Source organism: Heterocephalus glaber, unplaced genomic scaffold (assembly GCF_053883595.1).
Source record: "Heterocephalus glaber isolate CG9 unplaced genomic scaffold, H.glaber_assembly_v1.0 deba00001465, whole genome shotgun sequence".
Taxonomy (NCBI): Eukaryota; Metazoa; Chordata; class Mammalia; order Rodentia; family Bathyergidae; genus Heterocephalus; species Heterocephalus glaber.
Window position 1 is genome coordinate 12,334,692 of NW_028258312.1, and position 9,419 is coordinate 12,344,110.

General features: G+C 38.2%; 1 pseudogene; it reads right to left on the reverse strand.

Moving 5' to 3' along the window:
• Positions 1-322: 322 nt before the first annotated feature.
• LOC101716561 (acyl-CoA-binding domain-containing protein 5-like) lies at positions 323-3,737 on the reverse strand (annotated as a pseudogene).
• Between the last annotated feature and the right edge of the window lie 5,682 nt (positions 3,738-9,419).

The following is a 9,419-nucleotide window of genomic DNA, read 5'->3' on the forward strand; positions in this document are numbered from 1 at the left end:
ACATCTCCTCTTCATCTTCCTCCTTAGCCTTCACACTTTCTGATAACTGCTATTCTATTCTCAAGTTCTATGAGATCACTTTCTTAGATTCAGCATATGGGTAAGATCATGTGATATTTGTCTTTTTGTGCCCAGATTATTTCACTTAATAGTAATACCCTTCTGTTCCACTTACCTTGCTGCAAGTGACAGGATTTCATGTTTTAAAAAATATCTTAATAGTATTTATTGTGTATATATATATATATACCATATTTTCTTTTTTTTTCTCAGTAACCTTTTATTGTTAACTCAGGTTTACAATAAAGAAACAGAAAAGAATTTGATCATTAAAAAAATATCATAGCTGTCAATTCAAAATGAGGTTCTTGTTAAACAAAGCAGAACACTATAGCCTATAATTACATCTTTAATTTTATTTACAAGAATTTTGTACAAAGTGCTATAAAATAAGACTCTGGAATAAGATAAAAATGGTTATCCCTAGAAGTTAGCTACCCTCACTACTTAAAATTAATCATAACTCTTTATATCCTTAATTAGCATTTTATTTATATACTAATAGAAGAGCCACCATTCTGATACACAAATGATACCTAATTTTTGAAAACAATCCCTGTCCACAGGTCTAAACTTTATTTCTACATATAATTTAGTTACTTGCTTCATTTCTTTTCCTAAATAGGTAGAGCACAGGTTTTTTTTAAAAAAACAAGTATTAGTAGATCCTTTCAGACAAATGCATTTTAATCAAGATAAGAATAAAAAATAAAACAAGTTTCATGAAAGAAAAGAAGAAAAAGAGTTTAGGAAAAGCAAACTGTACTCACACTTTTCTTTTTTCAAATCAAACAAGGTACCCTTTATACTAGACATGGATTAATTCTGGCCCTCCTATTTAACAGACTGAACATATGAAGCTAAACCCAATGTCATAATACCCAGAATGCTTAAAAATTATTTGTTACAAAGCTTTTGAATCAAAGAAATCTTTAAAGCACATGGTATACCTAAGTGAACAAGGAGCTTTGGGAGGTATACAGGAAGAATGACTCTCTAAGTGTAGTCTTCAAGGGTCTAAGTAACAGTCTTCCTTTTGGTCGAGGTGAGAGGTGGGATATAGTTGGGTACGCGTTATTCATATGGAAGCATATGGCCCGTTAGCTTGTAAAACCTTCTAATACCCCTGTAAGTAGGTACAGCCAAATATTACACCCCAGAGGAAGGTGAGGCACTAAGAGGTTAAGAGTCTAGTCTGTAGAGTTCACCAGTTGCAGAAAAGTGATTTTCGTGTTTCCTTTTTTTTAACCGTTGTAAAAACAGTATAAATAAGTTTTCATTTATATTTCAAAGCACCCAATGAAGCAGACACTAGATATCCTCAGTTAAAGCAAAATGATTACAAAAGAAAAAAAATCTATATGATTGAATTAAAATCTTGTTAGTCCCCTGCGGCCTCAGAATACACTTTTAAACCTACATCAAGCCCATTTTTCATCGCTGACATCAGCAGATTATGTCTATTCTGTGGATCATTTTAAAAACAAAGGCCAGTACAAAGGGCTGTAATTTTTAATAATGAGGCCTGAGCTGCTCTGTGAATCCCCAAGAAAGACGATATGCAGGCCACAGTGTGAATGCAGAGAAGACTCTTTCAGCGGTTTTCTATTGCTTGAATTGCAATTCAGTGACTGGCATAGAACAGCTACAAGCTCATTTGAAGTTCACTCTTGGTTTACATTCTTTCTCATATTTTATTTACAAAAGACATCTGCTTATAAATCTGATCTCATTATCACAATTGTACCTTGGAAAAGCAGCTTATAATTCTCTATGGGAGATAATCAGGAAAACATGTTACCAAACAATAATTAATTTAATGTCCTTCGAATTCAAGGGTAAGGTAAATCTATGTATGCTACTTACTATCTAGTAGAGATTGATTATTCAAGTATGAGCAATATTAGTCCTTAAAATGTTGTCATTTGTGTAGTGCAAAAAATATATATGTATGTATGAATGTACACAAACCAAACTACTGGACAGCAGAAAAGAAATATAATTAAGATCTTCTCGTGGGGCTGGGGATTTAGCTCAGTGGTTACACTGCCTGCCTTGAAAGCACATGGACCGGAGTTCGATCCTCAGCCCATTTCATTCCGAGGTCATCCAGGGCCAGCAGTATTCTTGAGTAAAACATCACTCTTCAGTTCAGTTTTCTTCTCCTTCTTTGATAATATAAATGGACCAACCACTGGGCAATAAAAGGCCATACAATAGCAAAAGTTAATGCAACAGGAGACATCTCAAAGGGCCACCAAGACGGTCTCTGCGAGGACTGATTACTAGACTGCAATGTTGATAATTCTGCTTGCGATGCGGCCAGGGTCTCCAGGTGGTGCAGCCTCTGCAGCGCGTTCTGCATGTCCTCCTGCAGCCGCATGAGCACCAGTGCAATCTGCTCGCTGAGGTGTCCTCGAGGGGCCCTGTCCGAGCCCCAGCGCTCGCCGTCGCCTCCGCTCCCCGCTTGTCGCTTGTCGGCCCCTGCTCCCCTCACTCAGATGCAGCACCCTGTGCCCTCTCCCTCTTCTGACATTAGAGAGTTCCTCGCTCTCTCCCGCTCGCTTCTCATGGGGTGGTGCTCCACTGTTACTTCTGCCATCTTCTCCTCCATGTTTTAGTTCACCTTTTACTGCTACCACCTGCACAGTCCCAATGCTGCCAGTTCCAGGTGGTCCTTGAACATCTTCAGGGAAACCAGAATTTTCCAAGGGTGTGGTGGGATCACCACCCAAGTAATAGTGAAATGGTCCAATATCTAACGTAAAATTATCTAAAGACTCTTCTTGTCCAAACTGCTCCGTAGAATCACAGTAAACTTCACTGTCTGAATCACTTGTCAAATGCTGAATCCCTGAAACATCTTCAATATGATCATCATTTATATCTTGATGAATGCAGACAGCAGTTTTTCCAGTTTGCTCCACATTTTGCTCTACAGGTTTTACTTCTTCAGCACTTCCACCATTCAGGAAAGAAGTGGCCTGAATGCCATCTTGTACTTCCTGAATAAAGCTGTCTTTATCATAACCGTTAGTGACAATGACTTCCAAATTCTTATGCTCTCCTGATTTCTTCATCATTTGCTTATCTGAGATTAAATCAGAACTCCTGCCACTCTTTTTGTCTTCTACAATTTCATAAAATGGACCTATGACATGTAGCAATTCTTCAACTTTCTCAGTCATCGGCATAGTTTCAATGATCTTTTACAGCCATCCAAATCTCGGGCTGTATTCTCTGTTCGACAGTCTCAGTAACCACTGATTCACGGTCGTGGGCGGTTCTGGCCTTTTGAGGACTATCGAAGTATCGATCCTGAATATGCCGGGCTCATTACTGCGCTCCAAGAAGGTGGCACTCTGACTTCTCCCTCGATCTCCTAACCATGGCTTTTTCATTTCTTCCACATATGCAATCATGGCTTCTTCTTTAGTCATATCACCCAGTGAACTCCAAGCATCCCATTTATATCTTCCAATGGGATCCCAGAATCCTGGCCTTGAAAGTTTACAGGCTCCTTCAGTTGCCTGTTTATAGAAGCTATAGAATTTGAGCATCATGTCATGTGTTGGCTGGAATGAACCATTCTTCGGCAGGCTCTGGATCACCTTCACAGCCTCCTCGAACCTGGTTTAGTGCACGGATTTCGTGTCCGCCATCTCCAGCCGCCAGCGCCGGCCGCGCTCCCAGGCTCGGTCCGCGGGGATCAGGCCGCAGCAGCAGCACCAGCTTTGCCAGGGGCCTGCGTGAAACTGGAACAGGAGCGCGGCGGCGGGTCAGCGCCCCGGAGGAGGCGGCGCCAGGGCGGCCGGCCAGGGCCCCCGCGCTGCGCTCCCCGGCCGCGGGTCGGGGCGGGCCTGCCGGGCCACTCACCGCCAGCTATATACCATATTTTCTTTATTCATTTGTTGAGGGACATTTAGGTTAATTCTATATTCTAGTTATTGTAAATAGTGTTGGAACAAGCATGACAGTGCAAGTGTCTTCAACATGCTGGTTTCATTTTCTTTGGGTATATATTCAGCAAAGGGATTTTAAGGAATATCCATATTGTTTTCATAATGAATGTACTAATTTACAGTCCCACCAACAATGTATGAGTTTCCCTTTGTCTGCATCCTCATCAGTATTTGTTATTTTTGGGGGTTTTTTATAGTACCTATTCTAATTTGGGTGAGATATCTTTGTGATTTTAATGTGCACTTCCTGATAATTAGTGATTGTGTTCATTTTTTCCTATCCATTTTGGTAATTTGTATGTTTTCTTTTGAGAAATTTTTATAAAAGTTTCTAATCCAATTTTAAATTGGATTATTTGGGATCATTTTGCTATTGAACTGTTTGAATTCCTTATTTATTCTGGATATTAACCCATATCCAGATTTACAGTTTGCAAATACTTTCTCCATTCTGATAAGTTGTCTCTTTGCTTAGTTGATTGTTTTCTTTGCTTTGCAGTTTCAGTGTGATGCAATTTCATTTGTGAATTTTTCTTTTTTTTGTCTGTGCATTTGGTGTCATATAAAAAATCTTTTTTGAGGCCAATGTCCTTGTCTTTTGACTATGTCTTCTGGTGGGTATTACATTTAAGTCTTTGATTCATTTTGAGCCAATTCTCTTAACTGGTGGAGTCAGGAGTCTATTTTCATTTTTTGCTTGTGATTATCCACTTTTCCTGACATCATTTAGTGAAGAGACTGTTATTTCTCCATTTTGTGTTTTTCGCTCATTCTTCTGTTCTTCTCAATTGGTCTGTATGTCTGTTTTTATGCCAATCAAATGCAGTTTTAGTTACTGTAATTTTAGTATATTTTGAAATCATGAAGTGTAATTTCTCCAACTTTGTTCTTTTTGCTCATGATTAATTTACTCATTTGAGGTCTTTTATATTTCCATATGAATTTCAGGATTTTTTTTGGTGAATCTATGAAGAATTACATTTTTAAGTGAAGATTACATTGAGTCTGTAGATTCTTTTGGGTAGTATGGATATTTTAACAATATTAATTCTTTAGTCAATGGGACATTTTTCCATTCATTTGTATCCTCTTTGATTTCTTTCACCAGTGTTTTGTAGTTTCTATTACAGCAATCTTTCACCTGCATGGTTAAGTTTATTCCTGAGCATTTTACTTTTTGTAGTTATTATAAATGAGGTTATTCTCTTTATTTCTTTTTGAGGTAGCTTATGTTAGTATGTAGAGTTGCTACTGGTTAGTGTGCACTAATTTTTTATCCTGCGACTTTATTAAATTTGTTTACTAGTTTCAACAGAGTTTTGGTGGAGTCTAGGGTATTCTATATGAAAGATTATATCTCCTGAAAACAGGAACAATTTGATTTCCATTTTTCCAATTTGACGACCTTTATTTATTTTTCCTGATTGCTCTGGCTAGAACTTCCAGTACTATGTTAAATAAAAGTGTTGAAAGGGAGCATCCTTAAGTTTTTCCTCAGTTTTTCCTTAAATTTTTCCTCAGTTTTTCCTGGTACAATATTCTATTAGTGGTGATTTACCTGCTAGATTCTTATTCTCTCTTCATGGATGTGTAGGAAGTGCCTACAACATAATTTAACCAATCCATATTCCTTGAATACATTTAATTCCACCAGTGAGATCCCGACGTTAGCATCCATCACACTAGTCAACACTAGTTCTATCTTTATCACTAAAAGCTCTTTTCTGATATTTGGTGTTATAATTAGCAAGGTGTAGGTTATTGAGCAAGATACAGGCAACAGGAGTGAATGGTACTAGTTCCCTGGGGTATTGACTTCCTGGTGAGAATGTCAGCAGACCAACCACTCCTGTGTTCTTGATTGCGAAGTTCACTGCCCACTCCTGGACAGTGACTCTTGAATTAGAATGCTTTTAGCTCTTGAGTTACAGCTCAACCAAGTTACACATACATAATATCACATCATATATGCTGAAATATTTTAAAGTAAATTTGAGTCATAAGAGATACCTTTCAGATTGATTGGTAAATTTGGCAACTAAATGAAATCTTCAAGAACCCAAGATCCTTTGGTCTCAGATTTGCTTTCTGACTCTAACCTTGAATTGCACCGTTATGGCTTGTGTTTTGATGCCCCCTGAATGCCTCATGTGGTCATAGGTGGCACTTTTTTCAGAAGTGGCTGGATCTAGAGTGTGTGATGCTGGAATTGATTCATGGCACAGTGCTAGGCTCAAGGGCACTAGAATTAAGGGTGCTACCCACCCTAAGTGGCCTGGATAAGATAAAAGGGGCAGAAAGACACTCTTAAGGCCCCTTGTTGCTTTTGCTGTCTTCTGCATGCAATTTACTGTTTCTCCTCTGTGATGCCCCTCTGCCATATGCCACTCTGCCTTGGAGCCAACCAACTATGGATTGAAATCTCTATAAACTGTGAGCTAAATAAACTTTTCCCGCTTTATCTTTGAGCATTGGGTATTTTGTCTCAGCAGTGAGAAAGTAACTAAGACATACCCTACTGGAAATATGAGGATGTTGTTCAAGTTCTGTGCATCATTGTGCAGTCTTGACTCATCAAACAAGGAAACTTTAACCAGAAGCTGCTCACCAGATTTTCTCTCATCTGATTGATCAGAATTAAATCATTTTAATATTCATTTTAAACCAATGACTATGGAGAAAATTGGATTTTTCCATTTTAGCAGACCCATTAAGATTTAATTATAAGTCCTATAAGAAGGAGTAGACACCTGAAAAAATTGAGGCTTCATGAGCAATAATGGAAAAGGGAAAAAGGCGTTATTGGAAAGGCAACCAGCAAAATCTGATACGTTTGGAATAATTACTTCTTCTTTTTAAATCTCTTCTATTTTTAAGGGTAACGGTCTTCTTTCTTTGGCCCTTTATCTCATAGTTGCCCTTAGTCCCTGTTGTCTTTCTTTGCTGACTCCTCTTTGCTGCTGTTGTGCTTATGTTCACTGTGGCTTCAGTTAATTCTCCAACATCCTGAGTTAGGGGCAGGAAGTTACAGGTTTAATGAGGATTTCTAGCTTTGATAGTTAACCTTGAGTCATTTCAGGCTCCCTAATTTATTCAGGCTCAGCTCATGCTGTTTATCATGCTAAATCTAGGATAAATTCTTCAGGGAATGTCCTGACTTGAGAACAGAGAGGCCAGAAGAAAAAGACTTGCTAGGCCACTGTAGACACTGAAATCATCCCTTAACAGTGCTGTTGCCAGGTTATCAGGTTTACTTTCCTGGTTAGCCTGAATCTTACTCAAAACAATTGCTTAACATTGAAAAAAAAAAGTTATTCAGTTTCAAATAATCATCTCCAACTTCTTTTCCCTCTGGCTAGTTTTAAGATTAAAAACAAATGTGGGTTATCTTAAAACTACATTGGAGAGCCTATGTCAGAGAAGGGCATATTCACTAAATATTTACTTCTCCAGTGTCATTAGAGAAAAGAAAAGGGAGATTGCACAAAGCAAGAATTGCTTTTTTAGAAATGACAGAAAATGAACTCAACTTTGTAGGGATTATAGACTCTCTCCTTAAAAGCTTAGGCTTACTAATATTAAAAAGAAGCAGGTCTAAAGGGCAAGGGTCCAAGGTTATTAGGAAGATAGAGTCAGGGAAATAAAGACAAATTTGGTTGGTTTTTAAAATTTGGTTGGTTCATTTTTATTGAGTCAAGAGTTAGAAACTAGAAAACATAAATAATATTTTAAAAGTGCAAGTATGGTGTAAATTGTAGCCTAACATTTATTCCTTACAGAAAGGTATCTTTTTCAACTGTCTCATGCAGGAGCTTCCATTTTGTGTTTCCTTCTTTGGTTCCTTTAGTGTCTGTCTCCCCTTCCACTAACACTCACAATGCAGACACACACACACAAGCCTGATATCCATTCTGAGATATCCATGTTGATTAACAGTATCACCATACCCTGGGTATGCATACTGAGAATGCTGTTATCTCTTTGTTTCTCTGTTCTCACAATCACTTATTGACAAGTCTGATGGATTCTATCTCCAGTGTTTCTTGCACCCAGTTTCTCATTTCTTTACTTTATTATTTCTCCCATTGCCACTACTGTACACTACAACTTTTGAAAAGAACTCCCAGTGGGATTCCTTGCTTCTAGCTAGTTTCCTTTAATCTGTGTTTCCCACTGAATACCATGTTCTTCCCATAGACAGCTCTGATCAAGACTCTTGCAGGTGCTTGAAGGTTTTCTTCAAAGATCTCTATTACAGCTTGTATCTAGATGTCCCCACAAAGCCTAATGCACTCATAGACGGGGCTTTTTGGAGATAGTTGGATTAGGGTGTGTGAATGTGGGTAATAGAAGCTTTAACCTGCGTATGGGTGGCAGCGATCAGTAGGCTTGTAGCCTGGATCAAATATAAAGGGACAGAAAGAAGGCAGGCTTCTTGTCCTGCTGCTGCTGCTGCTGCTTTGCTGTCTCCTGCCTTCTTGGCATGGACTTTTTCTCCTCTGTGAGGCTAATCTGCCATGACACCCTGCCTTGGAGCCAGCTGACTATGGACTGAAATGTCTACAAATTGTGAACTGAAATAAACCTTTCCTTAACTGGATGCCAAATATTTTGTCTCAGCAATGAGAAAAGTAACTAAGACAGTCCCTCTTCATCTGAAGAGTGTTAAACCAACACTGTATCAGTGGTATTCTATTCACCAAATACATTTATAACTTTTATAATGTCTACAAGCATCCTACTGTCTAGCTATTACTCACCACTTTACCCTTTGTCTTTGTTTTCTTACCATAAACATTGTTCCCATGAGTTTTCCTGTCAAAATGCTCCTCATGTTTCAAAGATATTTCAGATGCCATTTTTTCATGAAGTCTTCCTCTGTCAGCCTCAGTCTCTCTTCAATAACTTCTCTGAATTTACCTCCTAGAGAACTGTTTCATTATTTGATTTTTTTTTCTTATCTTATGGTTGGCCATAAATCTGTCATTTTCATTAATCAGTACTGGCCTCACACAGTCTGTCAGAAGTAGTTTGCCTTTATACAATACTCAAATTTCCCCTTTTTTCTCTTATGTGCCTTGTGTACTTCCTAAACCAATTTTCTTATCTGAGCTCTGTTTGCTCATATTTTGCAATTTCTATCTTGCTCTACTTAATTATGCACCTATTTGTAGACCATGAGGGACAATTTTGGCTTTTTCTTTCCAGTGTCATTCTCATTTCTTATTTTTTTTTTAAATCTGTATTGATTCATGTTTTCTAGAAATATTGTGGGGTTTTTTGTTGTTTTGTTTTGTTTTGTTCTTTGGTATCGGGGATCGAACTTGGGACCTTGAGCTTTCGAGGCAGGCGGCGGAACCACTGAGCTAAATCCCCGCCCAATAAATTCTTTTTCTT